The 15,137-nt window shown below is 47.4% G+C and overlaps 1 protein-coding gene across 1 annotated transcript in view; it reads left to right on the forward strand.

The window, feature by feature from the left end:
* Nucleotides 1-8,369: 8,369 nt before the first annotated feature.
* The window catches only part of LOC117450555 (N-acetyllactosaminide alpha-1,3-galactosyltransferase-like), a 47,950-nt gene continuing 41,182 nt past the window's right edge, over nt 8,370-15,137 (forward strand). The window contains exon 1 of the mRNA XM_034088384.2: nt 8,370-8,463. The gene's annotated coding sequence lies outside the window, so the exon portion shown is untranslated. The remainder of the gene's footprint in view (nt 8,464-15,137) is intronic.

Genomic DNA, 15,137 nt, shown 5'->3' on the forward strand with positions numbered 1-15,137 from the left:
TCACTCGCGTTTATGTCCATATCGATCAGATCCAGCTCTCCTGATCGGCCTTTATAGAGAGCACCGATCAAACTATTAAGAGTGAATATCGGCCGATAATGACCGGCGGCCGATCGATCGGAGCCTCCCTAATTATTACCAGACATTTTGACCGGCAGGTTTTGAATTTACCGGTTTTTAATACATTTTACCAGCTAAAAACCGGTAATTACCAGCTAACGGAAACCCTGGGTCGAAACTGTGTTCCTGTTTGTTCCCCTGTGTGTGGAGAGGGTGTGGTTTCCCTTGCAGGCAGCAGCCTGATTGCTCTCACCTGGCCGTCCGACCCAGCTGTCCCTCATCATCTAATCAGGACACAGCTTATCTACTCCAGTCTCCCAGCAACTCACCGCCAGATTGTTTTCTACATCAGTGGTAGTACATCCTCCTGGCTGCCCATTCAGTTATCCTGTCTGCGTGTAATTCCGTACCTTTTGTAACTAGTTTCTCTTGTGTTTCCAGTGCAATCCCTCGGCCATCGTCCACCAGAGCTTCCAGCCAACCTGCCTGCTTCTTCCTGCATCATACCTGCCTGCCTTGTAATCAGTCCAGCCTCTCACTGCCTACCTCCACTCCGGACCTCCATATCACCAAACCTGCCTGAGTCTCCGAAGCAATAAACCATTTAAACATCTTCAGTCCTTGCCTGCGCCTGGGTCCTGTTTAAAACATAATCCTAACAGAACAATCTGGCCACCATGGACCCAGCAGGCCTGGACCCAATTCGTGAGGCTCTCTCCAACCAAGGCGTTCTCGTGGGCCGGCATGACCAGATGCTCAGAGAGGTTATGGATAACCTCGCATCACTAGCCGCCAACGTAGCACAGATGGGACATCACCTCAACCTGGTTTCCACTCATCTTGCTCCGCCTGCTCCTGAGGATCCAGCTCTCCCACAAGAGTTAGCACCGTTTCCAGCCCAGCCCACTCTCCCTTCACGTGAGCCAAACATTCCCACTCCAGAGCGGTACGCGGGTGCCTTAGGGACATGTACATCTTTCTTAATGCAGTGTTCTCTTGTGTTTGAGCAGCAGCCGTCTACTTATGCTAATGACAGAGCTAAGATTTGTTATATGATAGGTTTACTTACAGGTAGCGCCCTAGCCTGGGCATCAGCTGTATGGGAGAGTCAGTCCAACCTTTGTTATTCTTATCCAGAGTTTACAGAAGAAATGAAGAAAGTTTTCCACCACCCCGTCAGCGGTAGGGACGCTACTAAACGCCTCCTCTCACTGCGACAGGGCTCCCGTAGTGTAGCCGAATACTCAGTGGAATTTAGGACCTTAGCTGCAGAGGCAGGGTGGAATGACACAGTGCTTCAAGGGGTTTTTCAAACCGGGCTAACTGATTCTGTTAAAGATGAGTTAGCAGTGAGGGACGAATCAGCTAACTTGGATGAGTTGGTCTCCCTAGCCATAAGACTGGATAACCGCCTTAGGGAGCGCCGTAGGGAAAGATCTGCCGATCTCCTGGGTCACTCCCCTCTCGCCCTGTCTCGTCTCCTCTCGCAAGATTCAGGTCGGAGACTTTCCCATGTCCTGGTGCTCCATCTGAAGTCTTTTCTCCTCTCCTGTCTTCAGAGGAACCGATGCAGCTAGGCAGAGCCCGACTCACTCCCCAAGAACGTCTCCGGAGAATAAGAGAAGGACTTTTTGTCTACTGTGCTCACTCCGGTCATCTCGTGGACACATGCCCCCAGCGCCCAAAAGAGGGTGCTCGCCAGTGAAGGTGGGGATACTGGTGAGCAAAGCTGTTTCTTCCTCAACCCCCCAGACCCGCAAGCCACTTGAAGCCACACTGCTGTTGAATCAACAGTCTCTCTCTCTGCCTGCCCTAGTGGACTCTGGGGCTGATGAGAGTTTTTTGGATGCCCAACTGGTTGCCTCAGCCGGCATCTCCACTCAACCTCTGACAGCTCCTCTCAATGCTCGAGGTCTGAATGGGAATCTCCTGGCACGCGTTACCCATGTCACCGAACCCCTACATCTCGTCCTGTCCGGTAATCACCATGAAATGATTCAGTTCCACGTCATGTCCTCCCCTCACACACCCCTAGTTCTGGGCCAGCCATGGTTAAAACTGCAAAAAACCCACATGGACTGGTCGGAGAATCAAGTAAGGAGTTGGAGTTCCTTTTGTCACTCTTCATGCCTGCGGTCTGCAATTCCCCCAGCCGAGGTCGGTATTCCCCCAGTTCAGCAAGAGCCACTCAACTTGTCCGCTGTCCCTCCGGTTTATCATAGCCTGAGAGAGGTTTTCAGCAAACAGCGAGCTCTTTCTCTGCCCCCTCATCGCCCTTACGACTGCACAATAGATCTTCTTCCTGGGGCATCTCTCCCATCCAGTCGCCTGTTTAACTTGTCCCGAACTGAGCGTGAGGCCATGGAGACATACATCAAAGACTCACTGGCTGCTGGCATCATAAGCATATATATAACCCTTCATCCCCCGTCAGAGCAGGCTTCTTCTTTGTATCCAAGAAGGACCACTCCCTACGCCCCTGCATTTACTACCGAGGCCTTAACAACATCACCATCAAGAACAAGTATCCACTGCCCCTCATCAATTCAGCCTTCGAACCCCTACAGAAGGCCACCTTGGATTTACTAGTCTACATCATTGAGCAAGGTCAGCTGAGAACAGACCCAGAGAAGGTACAAGCAGTGGCACAATGGCCCAAACCTTCCACCAGGAAGCAGCTCCAACGTTTTTGGGCTTTGCCAATTTGTATCGCTGCTTCATCAGAGACTACAGTCGTGTTGCCGGTCCTCTCAACCAACTCACCTCCCCAGCAATCCCCTTCTCGTGGACTACTCAGGCGGAGGCTGCCTTCTCTGAGCTGAAGAGACATTTCACCTCGGCCCCTATTCTTACGAACCCTGACCCATCTCTTCAGTTTATTGTTGAGGTTGATCCAACACCGGTGTGGGGGCTGTTCTATCACAACGCTCAGTCTCCGACCAAAAGCTTCACCCTTGTGCTTTTTTTCCCCGACGACTGACAACCCCTGAGCGCAACTATGATGTTGGTAACAGGGAGCTGCTTGCTGTAAAGCTTGCGCTGGAAGAATGGAGGCACTGGCTGGAAGGCTCTGAACATCCATTCATTGCGTGGACAGACCACAGGAACCTGGTCTACATACAAACTGCCAAACGACTAAACTCCCGTCAGGCACGTTGGGCATTGTTTTTTGGGAGGTTCAACTTCACCCTTACCTACCGACCTGGTTCTAAAAACCTAAAACCTGACGCATTTTGCAGTGGATCAGGATCCCATAGCTCCTGACACCATAATCCCCGCTACCAGAGTGGTGGGCGCTGTAACATGGGAGATTGAGAACTCAGTGAGGAAGGCACAGAGAGACCATCCAGATCCAGGAGATGGTCCAGATAACCGTTTGTTTGTACCTGACTCTGTCCGCTCACAGGTTCTCCTATGGAACCATGCTTCCCGCTTTGCCTGCCACCCGGGTGTGAGTCGGACCCTATCCCTCCTGAGATGACACTTCTGGTGGCCTTCTATGGAAGCGGACTCTCGAGCCTTTGTGCTGGCCTGCACTGTTTGCGCCCGTAGCAAGTCTTCACACCAGGCTCCTATCGGTCTACTACAGCCTCTCCCAGTCCCTAGTCGTCCCTGGAGTCACATCGGCCTAGATTTTGTTACCGGCCTCCCGGTTTCGCAGGATAACTCGACCATTCTCACTATTGTTGATCGCTTTTCCAAAGCGGTTCATTTTGTGCCTCTTCCTAAACTCCCCACAGCCTCTAGAACTGCTGACCTCTTAGTCAATCATGTGGTCCGGCTTCATGGCATTCCAACAGACATTGTTTCCGACCGAGGGCCACAGTTCATATCTCAGGTATGGAAAGCATTCTGTCGAGCACTTGGAGCATCTGTCAGTCTCTCCTCAGGCTATCATCCTCAGACTAACGGGCAGGCCGAAAGAGCCAATCAGGACCTTGGAGCTGCACTTCGCTGTGTCACCTTCCAGAATCCCACCTCCTGGAGCTTACATCTGCCCTGGATTGAATACGCTCATAACTCACTGTCTAGTGCTGCCACCGGTATGTCCCCATTTGAATGTTCTCTTGGATATCAACCCCCTTTGTTCCCAGCCCAAGAGGACGAGATCGCAGTTCCGTCTGTCCAAGCCCATCTCCGTCGTTGTCAGAGGATTTGGAAGGATGCCCGCTCTGCCCTTCTCCGCTCCAATGAACGCAATCGACATATTGCAAACCGCCACCGGACCGCAGCTCCCCAGTTCCAACCAGGTCAGAAAGTTTGGCTTTCTTCAAAAAATATTTCTGTACAAGCTGAGTCTAAGAAGTTGAAACCACGCTTCATTGGCCCCTATGTGATAGAGCGCATAATCAATCCATCTGCTGTTAGACTCAAGCTGCCTCCCTCCATGAGAATTCACCCAACCTTTCATGTGTCCCAGTTGAAACCAGTGTTGTCCAGCCCTTTGGGGTGATGAGGTCCCTGTCCGTCAAAGATATAGACGAATTCCCCCTACGCAGTGGCAGGCAGTTAAGGATCACATTAAGCAGCTGCTTGATAGTAAAGTCATCCGGGAGAGCAGCAGTCCTTATGCTTCCCCCATTGTGTTGGTGCGCAAGAAGACTGGAGAGATTAGGATGTGTGTGGATTACCGGCAACTCAATGCTAAAACTCGGAAAGATGCCTACCCACTACCCTGCATCGAGGAAACTCTGGATGCTCTTGCTGGCGCTCAATGGTTCTCCACATTAGATCTGGCAAGCGGCTACAATCAGGTCCCTGTCGCTGAGAAGGATAGAGCCAAGACGGCCTTTTGTACGCCTTTTGGACTGTTTGAGTTTGAGAGAATGCCTTTTGGCTTGTGTAATGCTCCTGAGACTTTTCAGAGACTTATGGAAAGAATATTTGGTGACCAGAGCCTTCAGTCAGTCCTTCTCTATCTGGATGATGTCATTGTTTTCTCTACCTCCATAGAACAGCATCTGCAGCGGTTGGAGATGGTCCTCAGCAGATTCCAAATGAAAGGCCTGAAGGCCAAAATGAGCAAATGCCACTTCTTTCAGAAAGAGGTGCAGTACCTTGGACACCGGGTGTCCAGTGAAGGAGTGGCAACTGATCCAGATAAGATTTCTGCCGTGGAGAACTGGAGGGTACCCCGAGATGTGACTGAAGTAAGATCTTTCCTTGGGTTCTGCAGCTATTACCGTCGCTTTGTAAAGGGGTTTGCACAATTGGCTGCGCCCCTACATCAACTGGTGGCAAATGTCATCAAAGTAGCCAAAGAAAGCAGAAAAAGGCCAGCAGCTGTACTGCCTACCATGTGGACGGAGGAATGCAATCACAGTTTCAGTGAATTGAAGAGGATGTTTACTAGTACACCCATCTTAGCCTTTGCCGACTTCACAAAACCCTTTGTCCTTGAGGTGGATGCTAGTCACCAGGGACTAGGAGCTGTACTGTCACAAGACCACCAGGGCAAATTAAGACCAGTGGCCTATGCAAGTCGTTCACTGAGGGGTTCAGAGCGCAACATGGAGAACTATAGCTCTATGAAACTAGAGTTCCTGGCACTGAAGTGGGCAATATCAGAGAAATTCAGGGAATATTTGTTGGGCAGTAAGTGCACAGTGTACACTGATAACAATCCTCTAAGCCATTTTCAGAACATTAAGCTGGGGGCCACTGAGCAAAGATGGGCAGCTCAATTAGCAGCTTTTGACTTCACTGTGCATTACAAACCTGGAAGAAACAATGGAAATGCTGACTCTCTCTCTCGCCAGTACAGTGACCAGGATGTGCCTCAAGAGCAGCCGAACCAACATGCCAACACCTCCTCAAATATTTCGCCTGATGTCGAGAAACCGGTGGTAGTGGCACAGCAGCAAATCGGAGTCTTCCCAAGCAGATCACCAGACGATCTGGCTACACTGCAAGGTGCTGACCTCACCATTGAAGTCTTTCTTTCATTCTGGAAAAGAGGAAAACCCCCAAATAAGCAAGAGAGGTTACTACTCTCAAAGGATGTCAAGCGTCTTGTCCAGCAATGGGATCGCATCCTGGAAAAAGAGGGTGTACTGTATAGGCAGGTCACAGCCCCTCATGGGGAAGTCTATGCACAACTGCTTCTGCCCATGTGCCTGCACGAAGAACTTTTAAATAACCTCCACGACAAACATGGACACCAGGGGGTGCGACGGACCACTGACCTGGCCAGGCAGCGATGTTACTGGCCTGGTATGGGGGCTGATATAGAGAACCACTGTCGGAGTTGCCAACGCTGTGTATTGTCGAAAGCTGTCCAGCCTGGGGTGAAGACCTAACAGGGTACTCTGTTGGCCACCCAACCAATGGAGATACTGGCCATAGATTTCACCTTGCTGGAGCCTGCAACTGACGGTAAAGAGAATGTGCTGGTCATGACCGACGTGTTCTCGAAATACACGCAGGCGGTGCCAACTAAGGACCAGACTGCTCTCACGGTAGCGAAAGTCCTAGTCGACAGCTGGTTCAACCGGTTTGGGGTACCAAAGAGAATACACTCTGATCAGGGGAGAAACTTTGAGAGTGCCCTCATCCGGCAGGTTTGCCAGTTATATGGGATTGAGAAGTCCAGGACTACGCCATACCATCCACAGGGAAATGGCCAATGTGAGAGATTCAACCGGACACTTCACGACTTGCTCCGATCTCTTCCCCCGGAGAAGAAGCGTGTATGGCCAAAGTACATCTCCCAGCTAGTGTGGGCATACAACACCTCGGCACATCGCTCGACTGGGAATACCCCTTATAGCTTAATGTTTGGTGTGCCACCACGGGTCCCTGCAGATTTTCTCTTGGGAGAAGGTACCACAGAAGACACAACCAGCTCCTGGGATGAGTGGGTCCAGCAGCATCGGGAACGGCTACAAGTAGCAAGAGACTTGGCACGAAAGAACCTACAACAGGCAGCAGACTACCGACAGCAACATCACAACCAGCAGGCACGCGATGCAGGTTTTACAGAAGGACAGCTGGTCTACTTGAAGGATCATCAATGTAAAGGTCGTCGCAAGATCCAGGATGTCTGCTCACCAGTTCTTTATCTGGTGGTTAGAGTGCCCACCGAGTCTGGTGGGCCGTACACCATTACCAGAGCTGATGGCACTGCTGATGTTCGGCGGGTGCATAGGGCCGAGATGAGGGCAGCGCATCTTGAAATTCTACCATCTGCACCAATGACCCCTAACCCATGTCTGTCGTCCAGCAACCAAGACATCCCTGCCAGTGACTCCGGCAGTAGTGAAGATGAAGAGATGGGTTGGAGAAGTAAAAGAAGACTTCCTCAAAACCCTGATTCAACTCCACAGGATGTCCCACAGCCCTTCCCCAACAGAACATCCAGCACCCCAGGTGCAGTCAATGGCGATTCAATCATGCTCCCTGGTAGGCAGGAGGCACTACCATCCCAAAGGGAGGCGTCAGCTCCCAGAAGAACAACCCGGTCTACTGCTGGAAGAAACCTAAACCCACATAACCTTCCAAGGTCCACAGTGACTAGCAACAACGCAATGGGTGTGGTGAGGGCGGCTGCTCCCTGGGTGCCTGAAATGGTTAATGGCCACTTGTTTAGACCCTGGTTGTGAGTAACTTGTCGTCGGGGCGACGACACTTTTTGATGGGGTGAATGTGGGAATCTGACGTCATTGTCACCTGATGCGGTCACATGACCGGTGACCAGGTAAACAGGAAGCCATAAAAAGTTTGCCGTCAGTCCAAAAAAAGTCTCTCTTGGCTGCCTGTCACTGGTCTTCTCACAAAGGTAGGAATAACAGTTTTAAGGTGGTTTTATGGTCTTTTAAATTTACTTATATATGTATTGAATTATATTTGCCATTTTTATACGTTACATGAATCGATATTTTAAACGGTTTCCAAACACTTGTTAAATAAAGCTGTATTATGTTTTTGGAATTCATGCCTCTGTCATAATTGAACCGATTAAGGGAAGCTTTAAAATCGATCCACGACTTAGGGTCTACGGGTTCCTCCTGCCCCTTAGCAGGAGGTGGCGTTGTCAGTGACTAGCTTTACATGTGGCAACCTCAGTCACGGTTACCACATCTATAAAGTATATTAATTACTCGTTATTATCTCTACTAATAGTTAATTAAAAACTGTATATAATTGCTATTTTGCACATCCCTTTCAAGATTTTCTAAGGTTTATTGACATATCATATACACAACTACAGTGTAGTTATGCAATGAATTAAAAACCGGCAGGAAGGGGTAGAGAAATCCAGGAAAGAGGAGGGCTACAACGTCACACTCCAGAAATGAAAGTATTTCAGAGATGCAAGTCGAGGCAGTGTTTCTCTCAAAGAAAATACAAACTGAGTTCATCAAGTCTTTCTCAACAACACAGCAGAGTTTCTGTCAAACACTGGTGAGTGCAGCTGATTATATTTACACTTTCAAGAAGCAAGCTCTACTCAGGTGAAGGCTCTATACTCTTAATGTAATACTTCGGAAAGTGTTAACAAGATAACTACAGCTATCTCTCCTCAGGGTAACCATACAGTAGTGGACTTTTAACCTTCAACTGAATCTTTGTGTTTGGGAGTTTAGCTTCACTCCTGATTTCCTGCCTACGTAATACCTCCTAGATTTTGTCCAGCGGTTTCACATAAAAGTTGTCCCCAGGAGAACCAGCGGGAAGCTCTTTATACGAAGTAGGAAAAGGGAATTAAAAAAAGTTTGTTATCAAGTTAACACAGCTTTGTTATCAGTGCTATTCTTAGATATAAAATGGTCTGCGCAACAGGATGTGGACATAATTGTTAGGGGTGAGCAGCGCAGAGGCAGTTTCCTGTCCATATGACCGGCTGTTTATGCAGTCAAATGTGCATTTGAATTAAAACAGTTTAATGCACTTTTAACACTCATGTACCCACGATTCAAGCTGCTTTCCTGGGTTACAAAGTGCTGCCTGTCCTCTGGGTGCAGTCTGGGTGGGAGAGCCATGTGCTGCTAGGAGCTCTCTGTGTCTCTGTGTGAGTCTCACACCCCGCTTATCTCTGGGTGCTCTCTCTGTATTCACAGCACTTTCCCCAGCTTTCAAAGACTCATTGCTGGGTATGAAAGCCTTGTGCATCACCCTGGATCTCTGCATAGGTGCCTGTGAGTGTGAGACCCTGCTAACAGCAGTGAACCTGCTGCCAGCATTAAGAACATATTAATCAGGCGTTTTAACACTTTTTTCCATGAAAATTATTTGTATTCACTATCATGGGGCTAAATAAATCAAATTACGGGTAATTTGGAGCACAATTGTACCTTTTACTATTTAAATGTTTTTGTATTATATATTTTTGGGCTATAAAAGTGACATTTCTGGGTGACTTTGTCTGTTTATGGAGCTTAGCCCACAATTCCCGGAGGTTCCAGGCCAAATTTGGGAGCTCATAGGCGGCCTGCCATGCGCCCCCACCCGTGGAAAGAAGACAAAAGTAAAGAAAACGGTCAATTATATCTTAAAATAATCGAAAATGAAGTTTAAAAAAATTCTCGAAAAAACGACTGAGTGCCAACGGAGGAGGGGCTCAAAAAACTTACAACGGAGAGGGGAAACCAAGCCTCCCCTTCTCCATCAAAAAAATGCATTCATCATTTTCAAGCTACCATATGCACGAAATCGGAAACCCGGTTTTTGAGAGGACTCAGAAAAAAAACAGCTGTCTCACTTCATGGAGGAATGTATCCGCTCCATCTGTCCTCTGGCTCGGATAAAAACTATCTCTCCTTAGGGTAACTATACAGTAGCCCACTTTAAAAGCTTCGGCTAGCTTCTTTCACAATCTCTCCGTGTCCGTTTTTGGGACTTTTAACCTTCAAATGAATCTTTGTGGTTGGGAGTTTAGCTTCACTCCTGCTTTCCTGCCTATGTACTACCTCCTATATTTTGTCCAGCGGTTTCCCATAAAAGTTGTCCCCAGGAGAACCGGCGGGAAGCTCTTTATACGAAGCAGGAAAAGGGAATTCAGAAAAGTTTGTTATGTTAGCACAGCTTTGTTATCAGTGCTATTCTTAAATATAAAATGGTCTGCGCAACAGGATGTGGACATAATTGTTAGGGGTGAGCAGCGCAGGGAGGACCCAAGTAGTGATGGCAGTTTGACACTGAAGCTTCGAACGGAGCTTCAACCCTGGACTTCCTATTCCATAGAAGCAGTGCTTCGAAGCTTGCTTCAAATCACGTGATATATGACGTCCGAAGCAGCAACTGCTTCATTTCCTGAATGAATCACTTGACTGGTTCGCGGTCCATTCACACGATTCAATGCACTGCCTCGTCTCGATTCTGACAGGTGACAGGTTGAAACAGTTTCAAATTTGAACGCTTCAACACTTTATGACCGCTCTAAACAATGCGCAATGTGTGGGTTGTTGTCGTAGTTTGCATTGTTGCTGTTGGTATTGCATTTTATATCATTATAGAGCAAGCCAGGAAGAAAGGTAGGTCGTTCTGGCTCGGGAAACACTTCGAAATGTGGAGAAGTTGTGAACAAAAAGACAATTATCAGTAATATAAAAACAGTTAAATATTTCAAGGAATAGATAGCCCAGTGGGTAGAGCCGGCGGCCCGAATGCGGCGATGTCCTCCGCGCAGCTGGTTCAAAGCCCGGAATGGATGTATTGTAATCATTGCTTTTCAACTTTAATAACTGATAAAAGGCCGTCTCCTCCCAAAAAAATGTCCAGCACTCTCTAGTCTCTTCTCAATAACCCAATACACACAATTATCAATCTTTAATTGCAAATAGAACATGATATTAGTGTGTGTGCATCGAATATTTTTCAAGACAAAGATACGTTAAACCCACTGCAGCCTTGCACTTCACCAGGATAGGTTGCTGTAACTGAACCTTCGAGAAATGAACCTATTTCCAACACAATTGTCCAAGTGGTTCGATGCTTCATTCAAAGCTTCATTTTGCACCCAAGTGCAGACAGACAATTGATTAACAGCAAAAAACCTTTATTCAAGACAGCAGGATCAACAAAAAACTAGACAGGAACTCTATCTCCCTCTAAGCACAAAAAGGAACCCACAAGATCACAACAGAAAACCAGAACTTAAATACACACATGGCCAATCAAGACGACAAGACACAGCTGTGGAGGGGAGGGAAAACACAAAGACACAGGTGAAGAGAATCAGGTAATCACACAGGAGGGAAAACACAGACAGGAAACAAATACACACATGACAGACAGGGGCTGAACATCCTTCAATGAAAAACAGGAAGTCGACAGTCCTAGACAATTCCAAAATAAAACATAAAATAAACAGATCCTAACAACACACTCTCACTCCCTAAACGTCCAGGAGCGACGCTTGGTCAGGGTCCCGTGGCGTGCAGTTGGGACGCTCCTAGGCTCCTTCAGCTTCATAAAGGGACGCAAATAGCTTTCAACTGATTGCAATGTATTCCAATCGGCGGCGGTATTTGACGCTCATGGAAGCACCACATACGTTTATGTCGGCGGCTGTTTTAAGGCAATGTGAGCTTCCATTCCCATTGGATAACGAAGGATTTTACACCCGGAAGTAACTGTTCTCAATCTCCTTACTGTCGAATGATTTTACAGTGATATCTGAACTACTCATCAACTCAAAAACACCAGATTATCCTTGTTAATTACACAACATTGATTGGTTTAAATTGTGTGCAATGCTTTTGTATTTTTCCCCTTCGATTCGGAGAAATAAATAATTTTTCGGAGTTTAGGATGGCAGAAGACACTACACTACCCAGAATCCCCAGCTATCGTTTGGGACTACAGTCCCGTTGACAAACCCCGTGATTAATCTTCAAGCTCTGGGATTGGATGTTGGAGTGGCAGTGCGCCAAGGTTACGCCAAGCGTCAAGCTCTTTGAAATGGAACAAAACCACGGCAGGCTATTAAAAACTGATCTCGAACGTCCCCCCAGAACTACACATGCTGGCTATTGTGTTTCGCAACATGTTTTCTATGGCATGTCTCTACTGGGAATTGTAGTTTTAAAAGACGTTTTTGTTTTTCCCAAAATTACAAGTTGACAGTATTAAACTGTGTACAGCCCTGGAGGTTTACGGTACGTCCACACAGCAGCTTCAGAAGCAACTTCCACCGCTTCCAACGCTTCTCTGCCCATTGACTTTGAATGGGGATGACGTCACTTTGCCTCGCTTTTCCCCGAACTGCATTGTGGGGGAGCGAAGCGAAGATTTCCAGGATTTCCAGGATTCAAAAGTTGAGCAATGTTCAACTTTTGAAGCTGAGCAGGAAGCGCCAGCCAATCAAACACGTTTATGCAAATCTGACAGTAGAAGCGCTAGCCAATCAAACCGCGTGTAAGCAGGGAGAACCAGACTGCAGTTCATTTCCTCATATTCCAAACGAGAAATTACGGTAGCAAATCACCCGGTTCTTTACGACCAGAACTATTAACGGGATACAAACCGGAGGAACCAGGCATGGAGGGAGGTGGCAGAGACAGTGGGTGATCAACTGGTAGGTTTTCGCCTGTTTGGGGAGTTGATATATATACATATTGCTCGCATAAAATCCCCGGGGGTTTTTGCTTTGTATGTCGGGGGCTGGAGATTCATGTGATTGGTTGTTGGTCGCATTGCTCGCAAAAAATCCCCAAGCTGTCAGACACGCCCAGCTCCAAGATTTTCAAGATTTTTGAAAAGCTGCTGTGTGGACGTACCGTTAGGCGATAGGTGTGTACACATTTAAAACATGTAATTACTAAATGGGTGAAAATCGCTTGAATCCATAATGGCCAGCATTAATAATATTAATATTATTAATTTTTCCTGCTTATCTTTCTTACAGTGCAGACGCTTTTCTGCTTGCTCCTGCCTCTGCTTACTTTTTATGCTGATTTTCCTATTCTTATTCTCTGAAAACTTCGAGCAGCGGCTCCTGGACATTAACCTATCACTGGGACAGTTCATCTTCGTAAATAGACGGAGGTTTTCAGCCATATTTCAACATTTTTACGGCGACCCCAGTCTTACAGTAGCGTGGCCTAGCAACAGCTAAAGCCTGGTAGGCTACTGCATGCTATTTAGCTTAAGCTAGTTGGTAGAAAAATGCCTCCGTTCTCTACAGATGACTTCCACAAACTTCTACAGAAGATGGCCGTGCTGGAAATGAAAATGCAACGGCTGGAAGTTAACGTGGAAGTGAATGGACTATGTTGTTGGAATGACACCACTTTACCAGTGTTGCAAAATAATGGAAAAGGGTATGCTAACTCACAGCTAGTTAGCAGCTACAAGGATTCCAAGGAACAGGAGGGCTGTGTACCGGGTCATAAATCTACAAGTGGTGGTCCTCCCTGGAACTCTCTGGGTGCAAAGCCTAAGAGTAAATCATTTTCATGGGATTTGGGAGGAAGGATAACGGGCAGAGCCCAACACTCTGAAATATGTGATGCGACCGGCTGGCCTGCATTGTTATCACCCAAGAGGAGCGCCTCTTCAACCCCTAAACAGCCGTGGACAGCTGCTAAAGGGAGAATTACAAAAAATCCTCCTAAACCACCAAGTGTGCCAATCCAGAACAGATACGCTCCGCTGACCGAGAGCCGGAGATCTCTTTCTGATGACCTGGATAACCCGTCCTCTTCACACAGCAGGGTAAGGACCAATAGCTACTCCAAAAGTAAAAGGCTAGAGGGAAAGCTAACGACTGGGCCTGAAACTCTGATTGTGGGTGACTCTGCTGTAAGAGATGTAAAAGGTCTGTGTAGTAAGAACAACACCAAAGTACTCTGTTTTCCCAAGGATACAGTCTCTGACTTGGCTGAGAAGATCCTGCATATTGGGGCTGAACATCCGACTGTGAAGAATGTGGTACTACATATTGGAACAAATGATGTTGTGAAACAAGAGTCAGAAGTGCTGAAAAAAGACTTTAAATGTCTGTTGGAAACTGCCAGCTCTCTAAATGCAGAAGTGTTCATCAGTGGCCCTCTACCGCCAGTAAGAAGAGGAGTGGAGAGATTCAGCAGATTGTTTGCACTGAACACCTGGCTTTCAACTGCCTGTACTGACCATTCTGTGCATTTTATTGACAATGTTAACTTTTTCTGGGACCGCAGACATCTTTTCAAGGCAAATGGAGTTTGCCTGAACAAGTCAGGAGTGAAATTGTTTATCTCTAACATATTCAACTGCCTGCGTCATCAATCTGTTCCCTCTGCCAAGGACAAGCAGCAAGAGGAATCAAAACAGGAGATAGACACAACACATCGCGCAGAAAACCCTGAAGAAGTATCACTGCACCCGCCTGAGGAATGTTCTGATTATGGGAGACCTATGAAACACACGGAGGAGTCCCCACCGCCCGTCACCCCCCCCCCTGTCAACGCCTTTGAGGATAATCCGTTCACCCTTTCGCCCTCGCCCACCCTCCTGGAGATCGTGGAACACAAGAAGGAGATACAGAGGGCTGGCACCGATTCCTTCCTGGATTTCAAAGACCAGACTAAGGCGATACGCAGGGCTGGCAGCATGTCCTTTACCCCCACCAACGACGCCCACCAAAATCACCAAAGCAGAGACGCGCACCATCTCCCCCGGCTTCATCACCATGCCTACCACAATCATCCAAACCAAAACAATCTGCAAACTGATATCTGCTGGGTCCAGGCTCAAGGGCGTATGGCACTCTCAACTCTTTCCAGGACATGCCGGGGCCCTGCCTGCCAGTAGCTTTGCCGATATCTGTGTTGATAGGTAATAGATTAAGAGCGGTGAATGATCTTAGATACAGGAAGCACTCAAACGTTTGTGTGAGTTTATCTAATTTAGCAGTGATTCCATGTCAGCCACAGCTTGTTACAAAAAACATGACTGATAGTGTGTTTAACGAACTTAAACTAGCTTTATTAAATGTCAGGTCTTTGGCAGGAAAAACATTTTTAATCAATGATTTTATCACTGAGCACAATCTTGATTTTATGTTTTTAACAGAAACTTGGATTGAACAAAATAACAGTGCAGCTGTTCTTATCGAATCAACCCCTCCCAACTTTAGTTTTATGAGTCAGGAAAGA

The sequence above is a fragment of the Pseudochaenichthys georgianus genome, chromosome 1 (assembly GCF_902827115.2).
Source record: "Pseudochaenichthys georgianus chromosome 1, fPseGeo1.2, whole genome shotgun sequence".
NCBI classification, from domain to species: Eukaryota; Metazoa; Chordata; class Actinopteri; order Perciformes; family Channichthyidae; genus Pseudochaenichthys; species Pseudochaenichthys georgianus.